The sequence below is a fragment of the Sinohyriopsis cumingii genome, chromosome 2 (genome assembly GCF_028554795.1).
Source record: "Sinohyriopsis cumingii isolate HCF-2022 chromosome 2, ASM2855479v2, whole genome shotgun sequence".
In the NCBI taxonomy this organism is placed as follows: Eukaryota; Metazoa; Mollusca; class Bivalvia; order Unionida; family Unionidae; genus Sinohyriopsis; species Sinohyriopsis cumingii.
Window position 1 is genome coordinate 150,743,469 of NC_142962.1, and position 25,731 is coordinate 150,769,199.

General features: G+C 37.9%; 1 long non-coding RNA gene across 1 annotated transcript; it reads right to left on the reverse strand.

The window, feature by feature from the left end:
* Positions 1-2,234: 2,234 nt before the first annotated feature.
* Positions 2,235-8,108, reverse strand: LOC149806085 (uncharacterized). Its single transcript, XR_016415073.1, has 3 exons — positions 7,992-8,108; positions 6,112-6,381; positions 2,235-2,560 (listed from the first exon to the last, which is right to left on the reverse strand). It is a non-coding gene; the product is annotated as an uncharacterized LOC149806085 (long non-coding RNA).
* Positions 8,109-25,731: the final 17,623 nt, after the last annotated feature.

Below are 25,731 nucleotides of genomic sequence, written 5' to 3' on the forward strand. Positions count from 1 at the left end.
CTGCGTGGGTTCGAGTCTCGGATTCGGCTAATGTGAGTATGTTGGTGGTTCTTTCTAGGGTTTCCTGTGTTCTTCCTCCACATAAATACTGGCCGCCATGTATAGCCTATCGTGTGCTGAAAAATGGCGTTAAACCCTACAACAACAACAACAACAATCCATGACATCTTGAACATACGTTTAATCTTATGTTTGAATAATTTAGACTTGAATAAATCGTGCTAGGCATAGGTGATTCACTACAGTCCATGTCCTCATATCGGTAAATGTCCCTCCTTAAATATTAAGATAGTGTGTATCTAAACTGTTCCAGTATTTATTTTAACTATTAATCATTAAAATTTGATGCTTCCTGTTCTATAGGCTGTTTCATGAATCTAGATCCGTCTATAAACCTGATTGTTCTTTTAAGTGGTTCTTTTCCTTCTTAATGAATCTACGGAAAATGAAATCCTTGCGGAATGACGTTTGATTGTTATTCAAACCAATTTTTTGTCATTTCATCTGGACCATTTTTCATTTTGACAATAAAGAGCGAACGTCTGTCATGCTATGGCAAGCTATGAATGAACCATAGAATAGATTTGGGGTATTTGTAATTCAAATTGCATTCCTTAGGCGGTGAACTTGCTAAATGTTCATGGTCCCGAGTTTTTCCTTCGCTTATATTGAAGTTGAAATATAAAAACCACCTCATTTGCACTGCTGAATGTACATCCGATTGGAGCCCTTAGATCGAAACAAAACTCTAGCAGTGCGGGAACATTGTCAACCTTTGGGTATAGTGGAGCGTCTCAAGAACGTTTGAAGTGCACATACCCGCAACCTAAATTAATGTCAACTCACTCCCTTGGTACTCCTGACTCAAGACTCATTCAATCCAATTACTCTGTCATACTTGACGTTCAATGAATGACGAGAGAGCACACCCCTCTGTCATAAAATGTGATACAAAAAGATATACTTACATATTAACCTTTATCTTTAACTTTTAAATGTCTGTCGTTCTTCATGAAAACATATCTTTAAAAAAAAATAACCTACGGTCTAGCTACGCTGGAACATCCAATGTACATACTATCAATTTATCGCAATGTTGAAAACATAATTTAAGGTTATCTCTGTTTTGAAGCTTTAGTATAAATATTTCACAATATCAAAGTTCGATTTTACTGAAATTGCTATTGATTTAGGTGCCATCAATTCGCTTTTCTGTTAATATTGAAATTTCCTCTATAACCCGTTACCCTAGTGTTCTGCTGATTTTTGCATGACACTTTCAATTAATGATTAATCGAGGTTATGGTACTATCGTTAATGATTAGTGAGGTAAAACTGTACAGAAATTACATCTAACCTAAAATAGTAATGCATCCAGAAAATCGTAGGACAGAATGGTTATTAATTGTTTATCAAATGTTTCATAAAAGCCTGTTAAGGAAGTGCCTGATGACCATGTCTTTTCTGAGAAAACATGTTTTATTATTTGTACAGATGAGAGAGAGAGAGAGAGAGAGAGATATACCTCGTGATCACCAACATCTGTGATACTAGTCGTAATATCCATTGTGATGCAAAGTTAGACATGTGGAAAGACGTTTCGCATAATGTTTTATTTTTTTAACAGTATTATCATATCAGGTATAACACGTGGGTAAAAATCAGTTCCTTGCAGTGCAAAATGCTCCATATCGTCGCTATGAAATTGACACTTGTATGTTCCTTGGAAACCAATACATTATTAACTGTCTTTCATTCGTTGATCCCGCCATGTTATAATGTATTGTTATCACGTGTAACTGGCACTCATTCAAGCAAATATAGTTAATCGATGTTTGGGTCGTATAAGACTTTCACAAACACTCCAATTGCAACTAGTGTAGGCATAATCCAAAATGACAACACAGACGCATTTCCTCTTCGGTAATTTGATAATCGATACATTACACCTTCTTGTCACGCTAGGATTTCTGAATTCAAGAGCAAAGAAAAATATTCATGAATATCAGAAGGACGGTGGTCATCGATTAAATACATTCGTATCACCTGAGCTCGCAAAAATAGAAATTTTATTAAACGCACGATTGGATATTTACTCGCCACGACTATTTGAATATGGACAGGGGTACGATCCTACTTATCACGAATATGTATAAATGGACAGGGAAACAATCCTAATATCACAAATACCTCCAGAACGGTAATTTCTTTCGGCAAAGACCAGAAACATAATGTTTTCCAAGAAACTTTTAATAATAATAAATCCTTCACAATGGTTTCCAAATCCATTTCCCTTTTGGTGCTTATATACAGATCTTACTCAAAAGAAGCACAGGGGTAGCGTACAAGGGTAGCGTTATTGCAGCACAAGGGTAGCGTACAGGGGTAGCGTTATTGCAGTACAGGGGTTTGCGTTATTGAAGCCTATGTGCATTTAACTATTCAGTTTTCTGTCGATCAGTCAATCATTGTTGATCACGTGTTCAACAATTGCATATTTGTATCGGTGTATACCTCCAAAGAATACGGACACTTCTTGTTCTGTAAAATTCTGTAGTTCCTGCATCGAATTAAACAAAATAAAAATGTATAGAAAATATTAACCAGGATTATGTTCATGAAATAATTATGATTACATATTAACTGGAAAACCGAGTAAAGAATTAGGTAAGGTTTCTTGAACAAACAGATTGATCTCAATAATTATTTTTATTCATGATGATGTTTTTATTTTTTTATTTGAGCAAATGTCATAGACACCTGTCAATGGCGAATCAAGCGCATCTGAATTTACGCCCGTAAATGTCGTGTGAAAGTCTCCTTAACACACTTCTAAGATTAGTTATCTTTTATTAGCTGCTGCTTCTATGTTTTCCATACCAAAGTCTGGTTCCTTGACCTCTCTCTAATCTGTTATTCTTTATAACGAAGTGTAAGAAAGTGAAGAGAAGTCAGGGAACCAGACTATCAATACCATTGTTGCTTGTCGTCTCTCGAATCAAGGAATGATGTACATGATGATAAACAGTTTTTCTGATCTTCCTAAGCGTTAAGAATTCAAAATGTGTGCCAAGTTTCATATCTTCGTTCTCTCTTGTATATAAGAGTATTATTGTGAAGCAGGGGGCGAAGTATAAAACCATGGGGATGGGGCCTAAATGACCCAAAAAATTCCAATCAAAGATGAAAAATGTTACTGGGAGTTGCCCCAGAGTTAAGGGGGTAGGGGAGAATTTCTTAATATGCCACTGTTATTAAGACTACAACAATGTTGCAACACATGTGGAACTTCAACAACATTTTTAATATAAAAGATAAATTGAGGCTACACGAAAAACTCAGTGTTTTGTTCTTAAAATTAAAGCTAGCGTGTGCGTATCTGTGTATATATGTAGTACACGTGTACGTATATGTGTATATATGTAGTACACGTGTATGTATCTGTGTATATATGTAGTACACGTGCACATATCTGTGTATATATGTAGTACACGTGTACGTATCTGTGTCTATATACTAATCGCCATTTTCTCGATGATTGGCCAGATTTACTTTTTTAATATTCTTATTTTTTTCCTGAATACATATCCAGCAGTTCTTTCAGATCGATATTGATTGATTGATTTAATATTGATTTAGTTCAGAAATGTTAGTTCATTACGTTGAATTAGCTTTCGAGGAAATTCACATATAGGCACAAGAATGAAAACAATTCACATATAGGCACAAGAATGAAAACAATTCACATATAGGCACAAGAATGAAAACAATTCACATATAGGCACAAGAATGAAAACAATCAAGCACAACAAAGTTAGTTTGATATACTACATCGAGGTCACAACTGGCAAATACAGTATAACAAGGATTCTCAACATCCATGATGCAATATACCTTGATGGAATAAGATTAAAATCGACACTGTTTAAAAAAAACACGTGTACTTTGTTGTATGTCCCTCTTTCTACTCCAAAAATGGAGTCGTCAAGGAGATTCATCATGGTCTATTGCATATGCATGTCTACAAGTTTTTCTGCGAAGTACTATGTGCACTTGAAGACGATATAAGTTGTCCCTTTGATTAGTTCTCATGACCGAATATGATATGATGTTGATATTGATCTATATTGATATCAATATTGGTATTCATCTATAGCGGCTTGTGCCCGCATGAAGATACACATTCATTCTGTCTTATCGATCTTGTTTGTTTCTTTTCTGTTAAATATAGAAAAACACGAATCATGACATCTCTGGACCGTGTAACAGACGCAGACTTGCAAGTTCTCCAAAACTCCAACATTTTCAGGGTCTGACCTTGAGATATACGAGTCTGGATTAATATTCAATCGATCAAATTTCTTACTCTTTTTATCCCTCAAAATTCTCAGTTAATTACAATTGGTGAAATCCATGTCTTGATATTTAATTAGTCAAGTTTAATTAGTGAAATTCAAGTCTTGATATTTGATTGGTCACGTTTAATTGGTGAAGTCCAAGTCTTGCTATTTGATTGGTCACGTTTAATTGGTGAAGTCCAAGTCTTGATATTTGATTGGTCACTTTTAAGTTTCATCCAGTCAGATTGTTGTACTTGAGACTCAAACACAAGTCGAACTTCCCCTCATCCTTGTATACATAGTACATTGTATAAATACATGCAATGAAGATCTTAATTTATTATTGAGGCGGCTTGTTTTAGGTGATGGGCTACTTTCGAATCTAATTTATTATTATAGCACTTAGACGGATTCTTTTCGAGAAAGGCATTATTTCGAAATTTTCTATCAGCTTCCCGTGGCTGTGTATGATGTGTCGATTTTACATGCAGTATTAGCACTGAAGAAACCAGTATCTGGATATGTACGGAATAAAGCTCCCACTATAAAAGACATATTTAGATCGTTGTACTGTACATGACATTGTCTTTGATTGTCGTTATTTTAGCGATTGGCGGATAACAATTATATGTAATACGTTACACATGGATAGCTTATGCTACTTCAGTGCCACTGTACTGGTTTATTGGCATTACATGAACCAGGAGTATATAGTAATAACCATGATATGTGCTATATGTGTGTGTGTGTGTATATGTGTGTGTGTGTGTGTGTGTGAGACAGAGAGAGAGAGAGAGAGATTTCAATTAGGGCCAGGAAGGCGTAAATATCCAATTCAGCTTAATAATGTTTAACAGCTACACTAAATTAGAAAATCAATTTATATCACCCTGAAATGGACATGAAATAAATTTAAAAATAATTGAGATTTCCATACACTTATAAAAGGCATTTCTCAAAGGGACAGATACATATAACGAAAGTATTTCATGCATTCCTCATTAGGAAAACACTGTCGTGTATTAAAACGTAATTGTATTTTTACTATGCAGGGAACTAATTACGCTCATAAATGAATCATTGTGTTAATGTAACATGATGAGCCGGTTTGTGATTTAAATGTAGCGATGAATTAAAGGCATTTCCGTGAATGAGATGCTTATATAAAATAAGATTGAAAAATGAAAGAATCTGACACTAAAAACGCACGCGTATAAAATCTAATAATGGATATAGGAACATGATGCACACAGAGTTAAACAGCTGCTATCAGGAAAATGATATCCTTTCTAACTTAAACGAATCACCAACGGGAATTGATGGATGGAAATTATAAACCAATATGATTGATTTATGGAGCTATCACCATGGATGATCAATGTTTAGAAATCAAACAAAAGAATGAGTAATGTTGCATCTAACAACAAGCGTATCAAAATATGAATTTACACAACTATGAATGATTTATGATTATTCATAAAGGGTGTATAAAGTATGGAATATGTATAAATACCAGTACTATTTCATCCACAAGTAGGAAACACACACACACACACACACACACACACACACACACACATATATATATATATATATATATATATATATATATATATATATATATATATATATATATATATATATATATATATATATGTTTTCACTCAAATAGTGATACCAAATACATTTTGGATTAACACTAAAATAGTGATTCTGATAAATTCGGAAGCGGAACATAACTGGGTGCGTCCAGCTGACGACCACACAGTACCTTTAGCGCCACCGCTCTCGGATGATCAAGGAGACACCACGCACAGCCCGCCACTCCACGTCTACACAAGGATCCCTAGAGAGCTCCCTTGTTGGATGCAGACCGTTGGTCCAGAAGCTTTGCTCTTTCACCACGAGTCAACACTATCTTCATTCGAACCACCGATAGCAGCAACCAGTCTATAGAAAGTCCCACTGACTCGGAATCCAATGTATCAGCCCCCAGGTCTCACTGGACAGTTTATCTTGTGAATTTTCATCCAACAATGACCTATTGCAGAAAAATGAGAATAATTTTACACTGAAGATACAAATAAAAACAAACTAATGATTTTTGTAGAAAGCATAAATGTGAGATTTTGCCTACAGCAATCAGGTTAATTACTGATGCAACTGGTGGTTTTTATACTGAACCAACACAGCCACCAACCCCTACATTTTACATTCATTTTTGACAGGAAATAGCTATTTTGAATATTTCCTGTGACAAGGCAGTTTAAAGAATCAGTATGTGCCTTATGCATGAATGAAGTTCACTAGTACTATAACAAATTAGCATACTTTTCATCACCCCTCAACCATCTAGATTTTTTTAGATATTTACCTCTGTAGCAGACACACGTAAATACGGACATAGTACACAATTAATTTTACTATATGTTCTCTACATTTGTTTCTCAGTACTGACCTTTCCACTGTGTGACAATCAATGCAAATCATATGTTAATCTAAAATACCTTCAAAGATGACTTCACGGTGAAGTTCTTGTCAAAGGTTGACTTGCTCTTTTTTTAGATGATTGACTGTCAACATAGCAGCATGTAAACAGAACACAGATTTCACTTCCGGATCATCACCAAGGCTTTATTACTCACTGTGCACTGTCGCCAAAATACACACAGACAACAACACCCTGAGCTCATATTATCAAGAATAAACAGTTACCTTTAAATCCCTACCAAAAATGCATAAATAAAACTCTTCTATCACCACCAAAATGAGAGAGGAAAAAATGTTCTAAAAATAGAGTAGAACTACATTCGTGGGTACTGAACTGGAAGTATTAATTGTGATGTAATTCCATACGTAATCCAAGTCGGCTGCTCATTTGCAGCCCAAGTTACGCATTTGATCTCCAATGCTCATCTAACTGTGACAGGCAGTCACCAACAAGCCAACCCATTTCCAAGCCTAACTCAAAGTAAATCTAAACCACATTATAGATTTAGCTTATGTGTTAATTTATAAATGCTTGGCTTGTGATAATTAGGTTCATGCCTTCTACCTTAAAAGTTGGGATGAGGGTGGGGTGGGGTGGGGTGTGTGTCAAAATACGAAACTATCCAGTGAGACCCCAGTCAAAGTGACGCCCTCAAATTCCGACAGCTGAAAATATAATGACTAAAGTTGTGTAGTACACGAGGCACGGTCACGTACAAATGCAGTGATATACGTTACACATGCGTGCACGTGAAGTTGCTAGTTACATATTAAATCATGTCATCGGAACTTCTGTACGAGATTATTATTATAATAACCAGGTTCATACAATAATCTGTATCCGACAAGAATAATATGACTGAATTAAATGAATTCGAACATTTTGTCATCTTTTAATACAGGCATTATTTAAATGAATTCAATACTTATGTTCACTTATGACATAGTTAACTTGAACGAGACAATAGTGTATATAATATCATCGCGTTAAACGTCTTTTAAATTTAGAATAAATACTTGAAAATCTAATTTATCAAAAAATTAAATCACATACTATGGATAGCAGAATGAATGCAATTTTTTATTTCACATAACTTTACACCTGAAGATTGCTTTCGTAAAGGTTACTGGTGTATGTAATTTTCAACACACAGTCAATACCTGGTTTGATTGGGCCAAGCCTCTGTAAGATATTTTGCCTTGCAGGCTCTTTTTCCGGAAGCCATGCCTAAAGTGGACAGCTTCATGACAAAACTCGTGTTGTGACGTGACTGTCTGACTCGAGTCTATAAGTACGCTGGTTATGGTGCAATCCAAGGCCAGAGAGCTTAAGATTACCGGTATTTCTCTTTGCAAGCAAGTTTGTACAGCACGGGATGAACCGAACTCAGTATTTTGAAGTGATTTAAGACGTAAATAAACCACTCTCGGGTAACGTTGCGCACTGGAAAGAAAACTCGAGCACATTTTAGTTCAGATATAATGCATACACATTATGAATACACTATTCCATGACAGTTAACCTAACAAGCATGAGGTTTGAAGACCTGAGAATAATGGCGTTCGACCAGCAGCTAGCTAAAGAATAAAATAAATATCATGCGAGTTTTTCAATTTTAGTTATAAGAGCGTGCGGATACAGAGTTTCGCTCATCTGAACTATGCATTGTGCAAAATGTAATGAGTTTTTATAAAGCGAGCACCAGATCAAATATTTTATTTATTTTTATTACGGCAAAGTCGCACAGTACAATCAATACCATTGTAAGTGGTACCAGGTAGACGTAAATAATCTTCTTTGCGAATTAACTGCAGATTTTCATTGCAAAATAAAAGGTTCACTTGAAATTTGCATGTCTCTAAACAATTGTATAATGTTTCCATAAAATATCCCAAAATTTCCTAGCTTGATTTGAAGATATGTGTGCAGATACGTACTTGCTTCGCGAAACCCTGCCGACATAGGAAAAAAAATGTGAAGACGAATTAATAACCTCTTTAAAATTGCCCTCTGCAACATGTTTGTAAATCAAATTACAGTTTGCATGTCTGACGAAAAATCGAGATGGTGTGTGTGTGTGCATGCGTGCGTGCATACGTGTGTGTGTGTGTGTGTGTGTGTACTGAAAAACCTATTTATTAAGACCAGACATGCTATTGATTTTCCGTTTCATTCTATATCAATTTTAAGGATTGTCCTGAACAGAATGTTTACAGCTCATTTTCTTCCTTTACTCGAAATTCACATATTTGTTTCTACGCATCCATTTGTCTTCAAATTATATAAATATCAGTATATATTAAAATACTAAGAAGACGTATGGATGCTACTGGTACATATCACAAAACTAAGAAGGCATATCGATGATACTAGTACATAGCACAATACTAAGAATACGTATGGATGCTACTGGTACATAACACAATACTAAAAAGGCATATCGATGATACTGGTATATTACACAATACTAAGAAGGCATATCGATGATACTAGTACAGAGCACAATACTAAGAAGGCATATTGATGATACTAGTACATAGCACAATACTAAGAAGGCATATCGATGATACTAGTACATAGCACAACACTAAGAAGGCATATCGATGATGCTAGTACATAACACAATACTAAGAAGGCATAAGTAGTGAATAGGGATAGTATAGCGTCAATGGGACTTAGCATTAAAAACACCCCTGGGAACATATAGCGTCAAGGGAAATTTAACATGGAGAAAAATCGTGGGAACATATAGCGTCAAGGGAAATTAACATGGAGAAAAATCGTGGGACTGTTGAGCGTCAAGGGGAATTTAAACAGGGTGGGACTGTATAGCGTCAAGGGAAATTGAACATGGGATTTTTAAAAAATTTTTTTTAAAAAAAGGGGTAGGCAATGGAAAGGCTATCTCTTTTCGAGAAATATGGCTGGCCCTGAAAAGGGCCTTTGGTTTTTCTTCTTCTTCTTCTTCTTCTTCTTCTGCTTCTAATTTCTTCTTTTTCTCAACCAACTTCTTATTTTCTCTCCTACACTCTTTTTCTTCTTTTTTTCTCCTCCTCTTCTTTCTTCTCTTCCTCCTCCTCTTCTTTCTTCCTCTTCTCATTTTCTTCTTCTTTTTCAATTTTTTCGTTCCATTTTGTGACGATCGTGGATAAATACCTATGTATCTATAATCAGCTGAAATTCCTATGAAATCCCACTATCTATTTATAGCTCCAACTTGTGGGTTTTTCCTTTGGAAAATCCCACTATCTTTTTATAGCCTCAGCTTGAGTGACGTTCCTGTTTATGAATTCTAGTATATATGTAAAGCTACAAAATGTGGAAATCCCCAAGTCGATATTTATAGTCTCGAAATTTCCAGCGTCAGTGACGTCACTGTACTGAACACTAGGGGATAAATGGCAACAGTCTTGCAAGTGGCTGACCTGAATACGCGCTACTGTAGGTAGGTAGGTAGAGTGTATCTGATAGGGATAAAGTGAGTTTTATACGGACAGAGACCAATAGACACACACAACGTACGCGCGCAGACACACACACACACACACACACACACACAACGTACGCGCGCCGACATACTCACACACACACACACACACACACATACTCACACACACACACACACACACAGAAACACACAACGTACGCGCGCAGACATACTCACACACACACATAAACACACACACTATAAAATAGATAAAATTAGTAACTACTTACAATATCAACTTCTGTGACGATCGTGGATAAATACCTATGTATCTATAATCAGCTGAAATTCCTATGAAATCCCACTATCTATTTATAGCTCCAACTTGTGGGTTTTTCCTTTGGAAAATCCCACTATCTTTTCATAGCCTCAGCTTGAGTGACGTTCCTGTTTATGAATTCTAGTATATATGTATAGCTACAAAATGTGGAAATCCCCAAGTCGATATTTATAGTCTCGAAATTTCCAGCGTCAGTGACGTCACTGTACTGAACACTAGGGATAAATATCAACAGTGTTGCAAGTGGCTGACCTGAATGCACGCTACTGCAGGTAGGTAGGTAGAGTGTATCTGATAGGGATAAAGTGAGTTTTATACGGACAAACAGAGACCAATACACACACCCACACAACGTACGCGCGCAGACATACGCACACACACACACATACACACATACACACACACACACATACAGAGGGAAGAGGAAAAAACAAACCCCAAATATACTATCAACACAGAAGGGAGATGATACAAACCCCAAATAAACTATCCACACAAACGTACGCGAACGCATACAAACCCCATATATAACCCCATATATACCATCAACACAGAAGGGAGATGATACAAACCCCAAATAAACTATCCACACAAACGTACGCGAACGCATACAAACCCCAAATATACTATCAACACAGAGTGAAGAAGTAAAAGTTTTTTGAAAGCACCTAAGCCCTCACCTGCAATGACCAACTCTGCCAAACACCTACACCCCACCCCACCCCACCCCCACTCCCAACACTACAAAACCCATTTAACCCGTTATTTTATGGCATCAGTGTGTGATTTAGGAAACATCAAGACACAAAATAATGGAGGAATAGACTGACTATTGTTTACCGACTTGCATGCCTAAAGAGCGTGCGTGAAGGAAAACATCCTTCCATTTCAATTCTAACTAAAACATGATCCAGAGGGATAGAGATAGGTGAAAGGGCACACTTTCATAAAGTGTGAGTAGAAAACAAAACACGCCATCCTTATTATACAATGTCAAGACCAAGAGACACGTGTTCTTTCTGGTCTATTCTCTTTTAGAAGGTAGTATGAAATTTCACATCAGGGCCAACGCATCGGCTCACATTGTCAATTTTTCCATTTCCATGTCTTTACTGGCACAGGTTCTTCATCATCTTCAATTTCTTCTTCTTCTGAATCCCTCTTCTCTGTTTCGTCTTGTTTTTGTTTATTCTCTTTTCTCGTAGGGCACTCTGAATTCCAGTGTCCTTTCTCCTGACAACGATATTAGGTATCTTGACTTTTGTCTCTCTTTCTTAGACGAAGCAGGTATTCTGGAGACAAATACCCATTTACCTTTGCAGATATAGCAAACTTCATTAGCACTTACACACTTTCGTATGACTCCCATCAAATCAACGACCAAAAGAGTAAGTTTTGTTGCCACTTTCGCATGTGAATTATGCTTTCGTATGACTTTTAGCAAATATTTGACCAGCAGGTCGATCTGTGCTGACTCTTCCATCTTTGATCGTTTGAGAGCGGACAGAATACTCTGACGCTAAGACACTCTCCTTATATACAGAGACCTGCTGCGTATGAAACCTAGTCAAATGTAATTTTGCAATAAGATGAAACGATTTCATTGAGGAAGCAAAAGGCAATGATGTACCGTATCGCCTCACACAAAACCTGAAGTGTTAGTTCAAATCTGTGTCAGCGATTTCGAAGACGACATAACTGGGCTTTAATCAATGCTCTCCATTTTTGCCACAAAACCACGAGTCCTGATTCACGCCAAAAGAAATTTCGTTCGGTCCATAAAAAATAGTATCACATCTGAGAAACGCAAAAACGAACTTCCAGAAAACTGAGAACGACGGCTTACACCTACAACGTAAATGTATGAGTTCAAGTAGTGCGTAAAACTTAGTCAAATTAAATTTTTATAGTCAAGACGAAACGATCTCTTTTCGAAGAAGAAAGCAGACACCAAACGACAATGGCGATCCGTGTCACACAACACTTTTCAAAATGTGTATGATCAGAGGTTTATTTAGCGATCTGCACGGTTAAATTAAATGTTGATGTATTTTGCAATAAGACGGACACAATTTCCATGGGATCGCCCATGGTACGATTGTTCGTGCATTAGTTTAATTTTTAAAAATATTTTTTTATATAAATCGCCTATAGGATAGACCCAGTAAAGCATGGCCATTCTCGTCACTGTCTCAATAGCTACTCAAGTCAATTCGAAGGGAACGCGGTAAGAAAATAAGTATAGCCAATGAAATGGCTTACAACGGGTGATGCATTGTTTTGTTCTAGGACTGTGTGGCATAATAACCCCTATGTTCTTGCGTTGTTACCATTACAGTGCAGACACTGAAATGTGAACTTACAAGCCCTCTTTGTGTGTGTGTGTTGTACCATTTCCTCTTACCACATCAAAATACTGAGCGTCACAGTATTGGTTCGCGTTTTCAAGCTGACCATTTTTTTATATCTCACTTAAACATTTCGACATAAACACTCACACTCACATCGGTAGAATCAGAACAGACGTGTTACAGTATTGAGGGGCATGCTATCTTTTTTTTTCAAACTAATAAATTTGGGGTTTGTATGAAGTAAAGAACCGAAAATACAGTGAAACTCAAGGATGATGACCCAATCTGTCTGTCTATTGATGCATGTATTTACTTAAGAAGAAATATGACCTCTAAAACACAAAGAGATACGGCAAGCATGATTAGATTAAACACAACGATGTTTTTCCTTCACGCCTGTGTAATTTAGAGTTTCAATCGTCTTTGAACACAAACTTGGTCTCCTTTTGTAGGGCTTGAAATAATAAAAAAAGCTGAAAAATCTTAAGCACTTTGCTATAGATAATTTCATCAACAGACTAAACAACATAAATACCGTTACAACAATAGAAAGCCTTAAATCTTCTATCAAAAAGAAATGCATGAAAAAAATTAAAGATTAACGATAACTAACCAATGAAACCAAATTTAACAAAGGCAATGACATGTGAAGAAATGCCTCTCACTTTGGAAAGGTAGGCGAATGTACTCTGTCATGCACCATCAACTTGAAAAAAATTATAAACAGAGAGAAACCTGAATTCAAAATTCAGTTGTTTTTTTTTTTTTCTTCAAAATTATTTCGTTTCTTTTTTCTTTTTTTTGGAACAAATCTAAGCACTAATATAGAGTGGAAAAGGGAAAATGCACATACAAGCTTTGCTATTTCTGAAAAAATGAGGGGATATTCCTAACGTTCATAACCACCTATATATGCTTGGACTTGTCTGTGACTTATCCACAAAACAAGATGTACATATTTCTGGTCAAGCTGCAAGTGTGTGCGTGTTTTTGAAAATGGTAAAAACTTGGATATACAATTTTCTCGTGACACTCATAAAGTGAAGAGTCTGTGCAAGTGTCAAAAGCCAAAGTCATATAAGTTTTGTATTTTGTACGGCTTGTAAAGATTTCCACTTTAGGAAATGTGAAGTATCACAAGTTATTATCACAAACAGAAGTGGGACATAGGGGCTTGCAAGAAAGAAAATAACCCAGACAGTTGGTGTCATCAAGAGTGCTAGAGACGGTACCCGAACTTGCTTGCTTGCTTACTTGAATTAAAGTGGTTTTCGCTCTAATGGAGCATGTATCACTGGTTTAATAACGCACCGCGTGATTTTTAATTACTCCTGGGGAAGGAAAGAGAGCCTCATCCCCCAGGCTTTTATGTACTCACAGACTATTTTTAAATTTAGCCACTCAGGTGTAGGACTAACTAGTCCTTAACAACCTGACTGAAAGGTTTTACACATGAGTGGGAATTGTCTCACCACACACTCATTTTTCTGTCCGAGCGTGGTAAAGGAGGAAAAGGTGCTCAGCAAGACAGCCATGGATGTTAAGTACTCACCAAAACGCTAGCCCGTACTTATTTCAAATCAAGTCGTGTCACCAGAAAAAGACGACGTGTACGACATCAAAGGCATTGTCAAACGCAGAATGCCTCAATGCTAACTGGCTAGGTCTGCATTTCTTGCTCCCGCTGCTGTTGCGTATATTTCTTCCCTCCACACCGAGTTCTGGGCCTAATTCTTTTAATTTCGTTGTACCCGAACTTACATTATCCATATTATCACCAACCAAAAAAAAAAAAAAAAAAAAAAAAAAACGCACAGACCTAAAAGAAACATTCACTCACTTTTTTACAGAATATTACTATTTTTAAAATTTTGATAATCGACGGAAACGAACAACTTAGAGTCACACTTTCTAACCAAGATAAAGAAATCATGTGTTGATAGACTCACTTCTGTATTTTTTCTTCTAACTGACTAACATATCATAGGCAATGGAATGTTATTTCTTTTCGAAAGTATGGGGTAGCCCTGAAATTTTTTGGGAACTTGAAGCTATGGCGATCGCTTAGGTTATAAGAAGGCGGCCTCCTCTGACGACAGGCTTTCTCACAGGATAAGGTCTGCTTCTTCGGAAAAGAGAAGAAGAACTCTTTGGTGTCGATACGACAATCGACAAAGCCTCTGTCAGGTTCACGCTGCTGCTGTTGCTGCTCTCTCTCTGCCGTTTATGAAGTCTGTACTTCTCCATCCATTCTTCTTTCTCCTTCTTGAATTCCTCCTTGAAGAGCTCTTCTTTCAGGTCTTCAGTGACTTTCAACATTATGATATTGTCTATCTCTTCAGGTCTCGGTATCAGACTTGTCATGACCCTATGCAAATTCACATAGGCTTCGTTCAACTTGGCTAATCTTGAGCACATCTTCGTAGGAAGATAAGTTAACAATGGATGGGCAGACTGGAGACTTCCCCGTTTGTATTGTCAAAGCGCGGACGTGAAGGAAAACATTGCTACACGGTTTTCGAGCCGGAACGTTCAAATAGTGTTATGGGAGGGATAGAAAGAAGTCAAAGAGCATCAATTCAACATTCCTATAGCCAAACAAACCACAAAGGCATTTTTTTCTTCAAAACACAACATTTTTTTATTCATACTAACAAACAACTCTAACATTTTTTTAACAATAATCTAACACTATAACATCAAACATTTTTTTCAAATACCAAACGTTTTTTTTAATTCACACTCTACTTTAAACAGGGCTGACAACGTTGTGAATGAAATTGTGATTTCCACTGTTGGAAGTCATCAGGCCATTGATGGACACTACGTTTCCTAGCTTGAGACAAAAGATAAGCATACTGGTCCCAAAACCATCAATCTACTTTCACATCGTTTCTTGAAGAAGAACGAGGATCAAAATGAGTCACTAAATGTTCTAAGGAATAGCCCAGGCTGCGATGATGCAGAAAATACACACAGTACTATCCGCACACCAAGGAAACTGTGCCTTGTAATTTCACATTATTGAATCGGGTGGTCTGAGCATTTCTTCTCATAAAGTCGATGATATCGTCTTCCAAAGGGGGCAATCCGTACGAATCGAAATATTTCACACATCCTTCTTGAGGAAAGTAGACGGCTACCCAGTGGGTTCCTGGGAGATGACTGTCGTCCGTGTTGATCACGTAAGCTTGATGGTCTTTAGGTTTGCGATGAGGGAGTTCATCTTTAGCACAGATGACAGGATTCCAAGAAGCAGTGTACAAACTGTGGTTCAAAAGGTAATAAAGTTCTCAGGTATCCATTTTTTGTTTTTTTTCTTAAGTCATCAATTCGATCCTGACTTTCTGCTTGAAAATGTCTGACAAGCAACCGTTTTCTTTGCCTTGTCTCCCAACTCTGATCCAACAGAGCTTCGATGCGATGGATCTCTTGAGTTGTTAATGGAGGACAATAATGTTCACGCAAGCCTTTATACCACTGTTGTAACACGTCTTCTTCCGAGATGAGACTCCAAGCTTCGTCCAGATATTCGTCCAATTTTTCTTCTTGACTAAGCATTAGCATTTATCGTGTTGAATTTGACTGGGATGATCGTTATGACATCCATAGCAATCTTTCTTGATCAATTCCTTAATTTTTTTTCTGTCAAGACTATAGCATAACAGGAAACTATATGTGATTCTTGTTCTGGCCATCTAGACTTCATCATGATGACTTCTTCGTCTTTGTCTTGGGGTTCTCCTTCCTCAGGATCTTCACATTCCATGTCCAAAGAATCCCTACTATACAAACATTGATAAAATTCTTCCATGACTTCTAATAGTGTAGAATGACTTCTCTCAAACTGTTGGCTTATATCGTATTGTCCAATTCAGCATACAGGAGGACGTTCACCGTATTATCTGCGCGTAGATTTTCTGCAAACTGAAATTCCACACGCATCTGGCCGGATTTTATAGGGTGAAAATGTCGCTCGTCGCTGTCTTGACTTACAATTCGTTAGAGAACCGTTTTCGAAAATGGAGTTTCACTGTAACTTTCCCTTTGGAGAAGGGAATATTTTGTCCCAGATCTCCTTTTATAGCAATGTTGACAGTGTCTAAATACGACTTACTGACGGGTAAATAGTGAGGATGTACAAATTCACGGTGTACGTGATAGGTGTTTGCACCTTCCTGGTCATTGTTTGTGGTACTATCCACTTTGAAAGGAATGACACGCAGTAACGGCACAGAGGTGTGTCCCACCACGTTGTACTCCACCACATCGGAATACACAAAGATCAAATTAAGTCCTTGGTTCAGTTCTACCGGGTTTCCAAAAGCTCTGTAAAAATCCATATTACTTTTGATCTTGGGACTCATATTGTTTGCGACCATTTCTGCATGTCCACCCAAAATTTCAAACAAACTACCATTGAACCTGAGGGACAATGTGTCCGTATCTTGAAATTTGATCACGAGACGATGAGCCACTTTATGGTACTCAATCTTCACACTTTTTTTGGCTCTGTTCAGTGCTTTGCCAAAGGCTAAGTTGAACCTGTCCGCAATAGTGTCCACCAAATGTTCACCACTAAAATAATAACCTGAAGGAATTTTCAAGGTGTAGATAATGAAGGCTGGATTGCTGGCTGCTCTTGTGTCCCCTAAAAACCCGATTTTGTTGATTTCTTCCTCCAATTTTGCATTCAGGATTTCCACCTCGAAAGTGTTTTGCTTTTCGGTGATGTTTTTGATTTGTGTTGGGTGAATGATTTCCACTAAAGCCACTTCCCAATGGGCTTCGTGATCTAACTGGATGGTCTGAGGTAATTTGACCGTGTAACAGCACAACGTGTTGTTGGGAAACACCTCCATGGAACTGTCACTGGGTAAGGTTAAGTAAAATTGGTTGTTATTGCTCATAATTTCAGAGTTTTGCGGCTCTCCTAGGCGATACTGGAAGTCAGAGGAGTGTCTCCGCCCAAAATGGATTTGTTGTTGGAGTGGTGGCTGGCACTGACACTGGACACAAGGTTCCCGTGGTTCTCGTTCGAGGAGAATTTCAGGGAGGGATTAGGAAGCAGGTAACCGATGTAACTGCTCAATACAATGGTCCACAATTGTTTGTCTCCTTGTTGCAAACTCAGATTGGCGATGGCTGCCCCGATGACACAATACACCACGAAGATTTGGCAGAAAAAGACGATTTGTGTTTTAGGCACACGTTCTCTATACCTCACCCACAAGGGTTGTTTTTGTAAATCTTGCAGAGAAGAATTGGGTGAAGGAGTGATCGCAGTAGCTGAATCTGTGTGAAAGGGAATGATGGTCACTTCTTTTTATAGTCGATGACGTGCGAAACGTCGATCCAAGAATGATAACTGGTCGGATATCCTTTCCAACGTACTTTGACTTCTTTGACACGTCGTTTGCCCACTTTACGGTTTCTGCCAGTTAGCACTCCACCCACCTCGAGAACACAAATAACATCTAGTCAACAGCTGACTATACCTAACAAACAACCCGTCCCGGAAAGAGTGGTGGCAAAACAAAGGGCCAATTATGTTAGACAAACGGTATGGCAAACTCAAATGTAATTATCGGAGGCACTACGTTCTTTTCTCGCTCCGATACTACAGGCAATCTCAGCTGAAATAACAACCACAACAACAATAACAGCGACATACACCATAGCAGCGGATTTGAAACTATCTACTTCAACTGAAGAATTAGTATCAGAACCAGAAAAGGAAATTGAGGCGGTTGAGGAGGAGGAGGGGGACTCTGACCCTCGTTGAAAAGTACACCGAAATGGGGCTAGATCAAGCATTGTATGACGTCAACATAGCAGGGCAGTTTATTAGAGCCATACAATACGTTGCCTACAGATCTCTAGACACCTTTAAACCAAGACCTTCTCAATGGGGATTAGGGGTCAGAGTTCTTCCCCAATTCTACAGACAAACCTACACTGGATACCCCCTCAGTCAACTGGTAGAAGCCGCTGCTTACATTACCGCCCATCATGGCTACGCATTTCCTGATATCAAGAATCATGTGACTAGGAGTGCGGGAAAGAACGTGAAAGCAAAAGAGAGACGTGTTACCTTCTAACAGAAAAAACAGACCTTTTTAGGGCTCCAAAAGATTGCTTTTTATTAAATAGGGAACTATATTTGGCTTGGTATCCCTCCTTGACTAAACTATTCTCGAAACAAACTTGACCCATTGGAACACTGCAACAAACTTAACTTTTTAAACCTAACAGTGACCAAACTGGTATATGTCGCTTAGACATAATAATTTAAATAAGATCAGTATGGCTATTTTTATGTACACTAAGTACTAATATTAGACAGATATGTTAGGAAATTTAACAGACTCGTTAGATTTGAACTAATTGCACAGGTGGTTAACACATTATTGGTACTTATTATTGTCGATTAGCAAAAAACGGGACTTGATTTGAAATAAGTACGGGCTAGCGTTTTGGTGAGTACTTAACATCCATGGCTGTCTTGCTGAGCACCTTTTTCCTCCTTTACCACGCTCGGACAGAAAAATGAGTGTGTGGTGAGACAATTCCCACTCATGTGTAAAACCTTTCAGTCAGGTTATTAAGGACTAGTTAGTCCTACACCTGAGTGGCTAAATTTAAAAATAGTCTGTGAGTACATAAAAGCCTGGGGGGTGAGGCTCTCTTTCCTTCCCCAGGAGTAATTAAAAATCACGCGGTGCGTTATTAAACCAGTGATACATGCTCCATTAGAGCGAAAACCACTTTAATTCAAGTAAGCAAGCAAGCAAGTTCGGGTACCGTCTCTAGCACTCTTGATGACACCAACTGTCTGGGTTATTTTCTTTCTTGCAAGCCCCTATGTTCCACTTCTATTTGTGATAATAACTTGTGATACTTCACATTTCCTAAAGTGGAAATCTTTACAAGCCGTACAAAATACAAAACTTATATGACTTTGGCTTTTGACACTTGCACAGACTCTTCACTTTATGAGTGTCACGAGAAAATTGTATATCCAAGTTTTTACCATTTTCAAAAACACGCACACACTTGCAGCTTGACCAGAAATATGTACATCTTGTTTTGTGGATAAGTCACAGACAAGTCCAAGCATATATAGGTGGTTATGAACGTTAGGAATATCCCCTCATTTTTTCAGAAATAGCAAAGCTTGTATGTGCATTTTCCCTTTTCCACTCTATATTAGTGCTTAGATTTGTTCCAAAAAAAAGAAAAAAGAAACGAAATAATTTTGAAGAAAAAAAAAAAAAAACTGAATTTTGAATTCAGGTTTCTCTCTGTTTATAATTTTTTTCAAGTTGATGGTGCATGACAGAGTACATTCGCCTACCTTTCCAAAGTGAGAGGCATTTCTTCACATGTCATTGCCTTTGTTAAATTCGGTTTCATTGGTTAGTTATCGTTAATCTTTAATTTTTTTCATGCATTTCTTTTTGATAGAAGATTTAAGGCTTTCTATTGTTGTAACGGTATTTATGTTGTTTAGTCTGTTGATGAAATTATCTATAGCAAAGTGCTTAAGATTTTTCAGCTTTTTTTATTATTTCAAGCCCTACAAAAGGAGACCAAGTTTGTGTTCAAAGACGATTGAAACTCTAAATTACACAGGCGTGAAGGAAAAACATCGTTGTGTTTAATCTAATCATGCTTGCCGTATCTCTTTGTGTTTTAGAGGTCATATTTCTTCTTAAGTAAATACATGCATCAATAGACAGACAGATTGGGTCATCATCCTTGAGTTTCACTGTATTTTCGGTTCTTTACTTCATACAAACCCCAAATTTATTAGTTTGAAAAAAAAAGATAGCATGCCCCTCAATACTGTAACACGTCTGTTCTGATTCTACCGATGTGAGTGTGAGTGTTTATGTCGAAATGTTTAAGTGAGATATAAAAAAAATGGTCAGCTTGAAAACGCGAACCAATACTGTGACGCTCAGTATTTTGATGTGGTAAGAGGAAATGGTACAACACACACACACAAAGAGGGCTTGTAAGTTCACATTTCAGTGTCTGCACTGTAATGGTAACAACGCAAGAACATAGGGGTTATTATGCCACACAGTCCTAGAACAAAACAATGCATCACCCGTTGTAAGCCATTTCATTGGCTATACTTATTTTCTTACCGCGTTCGCTTCGAATTGACTTGAGTAGCTATTGAGACAGTGACGAGAATGGCCATGCTTTACTGGGTCTATCCTATAGGCGATTTATATAAAAAAATATTTTTAAAAATTAAACTAATGCACGAACAATCGTACCATGGGCGATCCCATGGAAATTGTGTCCGTCTTATTGCAAAATACATCAACATTTAATTTAACCGTGCAGATCGCTAAATAAACCTCTGATCATACACATTTTGAAAAGTGTTGTGTGACACGGATCGCCATTGTCGTTTGGTGTCTGCTTTCTTCTTCGAAAAGAGATCGTTTCGTCTTGACTATAAAAATTTAATTTGACTAAGTTTTACGCACTACTTGAACTCATACATTTACGTTGTAGGTGTAAGCCGTCGTTCTCAGTTTTCTGGAAGTTCGTTTTTGCGTTTCTCAGATGTGATACTATTTTTATGGACCGAACGAAATTTCTTTTGGCGTGAATCAGGACTCGTGGTTTTGTGGCAAAAATGGAGAGCATTGATTAAAGCCCAGTTATGTCGTCTTCGAAATCGCTGACACAGATTTGAACTAACACTTCAGGTTTTGTGTGAGGCGATACGGTACATCATTGCCTTTTACTTCCTCAATGAAATCGTTTCATCTTATTGCAAAATTATATTTGACTAGGTTTCATACGCAGCAGGTCTCTGTATATAAGGAGAGTGTCTTAGCGTCAGAGTATTCTGTCCGCTCTCAAACGATCAAAGATGGAAGAGTCAGCACAGATCGACCTGCTGGTCAAATATTTACTAAAAGTCATACGAAAGCATAATTCACATGCGAAAGTGGCAACAAAACTTACTCTTTTGGTCGTTGATTTGATGAGAGTCATACGAATGTGTGTAAGTGCTAATGAAGTTTGCTATATCTGCAAAGGTAAATGGGTATTTGTCTCCAGAATACCTGCTTCGTCTAAGAAAGAGAGACAAAAGTCAAGATACCTAATACACTGGTCAACAGTGAAATCATTACTGACTTGAAAAGGCCCTAATCTGTAGTATTTTGGTGTGCCGAACACGAATATAACCGTGAAAAATTTGTATTGGCTCTCGTTTTGAAGATATTCATATACCTCATTTTCTATGTTTCACTGTGTAAATTTCTCCAGTAGGACTGCAGCAACATCCGGAATAATGATGTAACATTGCATAATACCATCATGCTCACATCATCCACAGTTGATTGCATCATTTTCTGATGCAATGCAATACTAATGCCATGCGGCTGCTGAAGTAAGTTGACGTCAGCAGTGTACTATACATGTGTAGGCCTATTATACTAATGCCAGGCGGCTGCTGAAGCTGACGTAAGCAGTGTACTATATAAAGCCCAATCAGATAGGTTCAGCATTTAAAATATTTTAGACGTTGTGCGAGACAGTTCAAGCTACTGTTACATAAAACTTATTATTTTATCCATTTACGTACAATAAAGAACAGTAATGCCTCGAAAGTGTGTTAATACCGCGGACAATTTTTGCTATATTTGTGGGGAAGTGACATTTGCCAACCAGAAGAAAAGTATCAATTCGCAAGTGAAGAAGGCATATCATCTTTACTTCGGATGCAAGGTTGGTGACCAAGACAAGCCTTGGGCTCCGCATATATGCTGTGCTACATGTACAACACAGCTTTCACAGTGGTTGAATTGCAAAAGGTCATCAATGCCGTTTGCAGTCCCAATGGTGTGGAGAGAGCCAAGCAACCACCTAAATGACTGTTACTTCTGCTTGGTTCCTCCTCTTTCCGGCGGAATAACGAAGCGAAAGAAGTCGAGAATAGTCTACCCAAACATTCCGTCTGCATTGAGACCAGTTCCACATGGTGAGGGACTTCCTATTCCAGAACCTCCAGCAGAATATTCTCTTGATTCATCTGACGAAGACAAAGGTGAGTCGACCTGTTCTTCTCCTGGTCCATCAGCATGCAGTGATCCAGATTTTCACTGTGGTGCATCATCAACCCCACACAGAATAACACAGGAAGAACTAAATGACCTGATTCATGATTTGGACTTATCAAAGAACAAGGCAGAATTGCTAGGATCAAGACTCCAACAATGGAATCTTCTAGAAGAAGATGTCACAATTACTGCATATCGAAAGCGCCACCAGCAATTGGAGCCTTTCTTCAGAAAGGAAAGTAATCTGATATTCTGTTCCGATATTGAGGGCCTCATGAATGCTTTAAAAATCACTCATGACCCACAAGAATGGAGACTATTTGTGGACTCTTCGAAACTGAGTCTCAAGGCTGTGCTTTTGCACAATGGAAACATTCTTCCATCTATTCCAGTAGCGTATGCTGTCCACATGAAAGAGACATACGATAACTTAAGGCAGCTACTGAATTCCATTGAGTATAACAAGTACAGCTGGCACCTCTGTGGTGATTTGAAGGTAGTTGCCCTTTTAATGGGACTGCAGCAAGGATATACAAAATACATGTGTTTCTTATGCGAGTGGGATAGCCGAGCAAGGGAAATGCACTACATGAGGAAGGAATGGACTCACAGGCAGAATGTAGCCATTGGAGAGAAGAATATCCAACACCCAGCTCTGGTTGAGGCTCAGAAAATCTTGCTACCACCCCTTCACATCAAACTAGGTTTGATGAAGAACTTCGTGAAAGCCATTGACCGGACTTTGCCAGCATTCCGATACCTGCATGAAAAATTCCCTCGACTCAGCGAAGCAAAGATTAAAGAGGGAGTTTTTGTGGGTCCTCAGATTCGAGAGCTTTTCAAAGATGACCGGTTCAACAACTTGCTGGAAGGTGACGCGAAACAAGCATGGAATGCTTTTCGCCTAGTTTCTACAAACTTCCTCGGAAATGTTAGGGCAGAAAACTATAAGGAACTAGTAGAAGACATGTTGATGAAGTATAAGAAACTTGGCTGCAATATGTCTCTAAAGATTCACTTCCTTCATTCCCATTTGGATTTCTTTCCTAGCAACTGTGGTATTGTTAGTGATGAACACAGCGAACGTTTTCATCAAGATATCGCAACAATGGAACAAAGATACCAGGGAAAATGGTCCACTACAATGCTGGCTGACTACTGCTGGACACTCCTCAGAGATGCTCCCGAACAGCTGTACAAGAGACAGGCGAAGAAATCTAAGATGTAGTCAATGACTTGATTTTTTATAGGTAGGCTATTACAGTTGACCTTTTACTATTGGAATGCATTTCGTTATGTAAACATTAATTTCTTGCAGATTACAAAAAAACTAGAGCCAATTTTGCAATTTGACTGTCATATTCGTGTTCAGCACATAAAAATTGATAAGAATTAACTAATTTTATTTCAGTAACATGACTTTTGTAAAAATTTGTTGTCCAGTGATATCGTTGTCAGGAGAAAGGACACTGGAATTCAGAGTGCCCTACGAGAAAAGAGAATAAACAAAAACAAGACGAAACAGAGAAGAGGGATTCAGAAGAAGAAGAAATTGAAGATGATGAAGAACCTGTGCCAGTAAAGACATGGAAATGGAAAAATTGACAATGTGAGCCGATGCGTTGGCCCTGATGTGAAATTTCATACTACCTTCTAAAAGAGAATAGACCAGAAAGAACACGTGTCTCTTGGTCTTGACATTGTATAATAAGGATGGCGTGTTTTGTTTTCTACTCACACTTTATGAAAGTGTGCCCTTTCACCTATCTCTATCCCTCTGGATCATGTTTTAGTTAGAATTGAAATGGAAGGATGTTTTCCTTCACGCACGCTCTTTAGGCATGCAAGTCGGTAAACAATAGTCAGTCTATTCCTCCATTATTTTGTGTCTTGATGTTTCCTAAATCACACACTGATGCCATAAAATAACGGGTTAAATGGATTTTGTAGTGTTGGGAGTGGGGGTGGGGTGGGGTGGGGTGTAGGTGTTTGGCAGAGTTGGTCATTGCAGGTGAGGGCTTAGGTGCTTTCAAAAAACTTTTACTTCTTCACTCTGTGTTGATAGTATATTTGGGGTTTGTATGCGTTCGCGTACGTTTGTGTGGATAGTTTATTTGGGGTTTGTATCATCTCCCTTCTGTGTTGATAGTATATATGGGGTTATATATGGGGTTTGTATGCGTTCGCGTACGTTTGTGTGGATAGTTTATTTGGGGTTTGTATCATCTCCCTTCTGTGTTGATAGTATATTTGGGGTTTGTTTTTTCCTCTTCCCTCTGTATGTGTGTGTGTGTGTGTATGTGTGTATGTGTGTGTGTGTGTGCGTATGTCTGCGCGCGTACGTTGTGTGGGTGTGTGTATTGGTCTCTGTTTGTCCGTATAAAACTCACTTTATCCCTATCAGATACACTCTACCTACCTACCTGCAGTAGCGTGCATTCAGGTCAGCCACTTGCAACACTGTTGATATTTATCCCTAGTGTTCAGTACAGTGACGTCACTGACGCTGGAAATTTCGAGACTATAAATATCGACTTGGGGATTTCCACATTTTGTAGCTATACATATATACTAGAATTCATAAACAGGAACGTCACTCAAGCTGAGGCTATAAAAAGATAGTGGGATTTTCCAAAGGAAAAACCCACAAGTTGGAGCTATAAATAGATAGTGGGATTTCATAGGAAT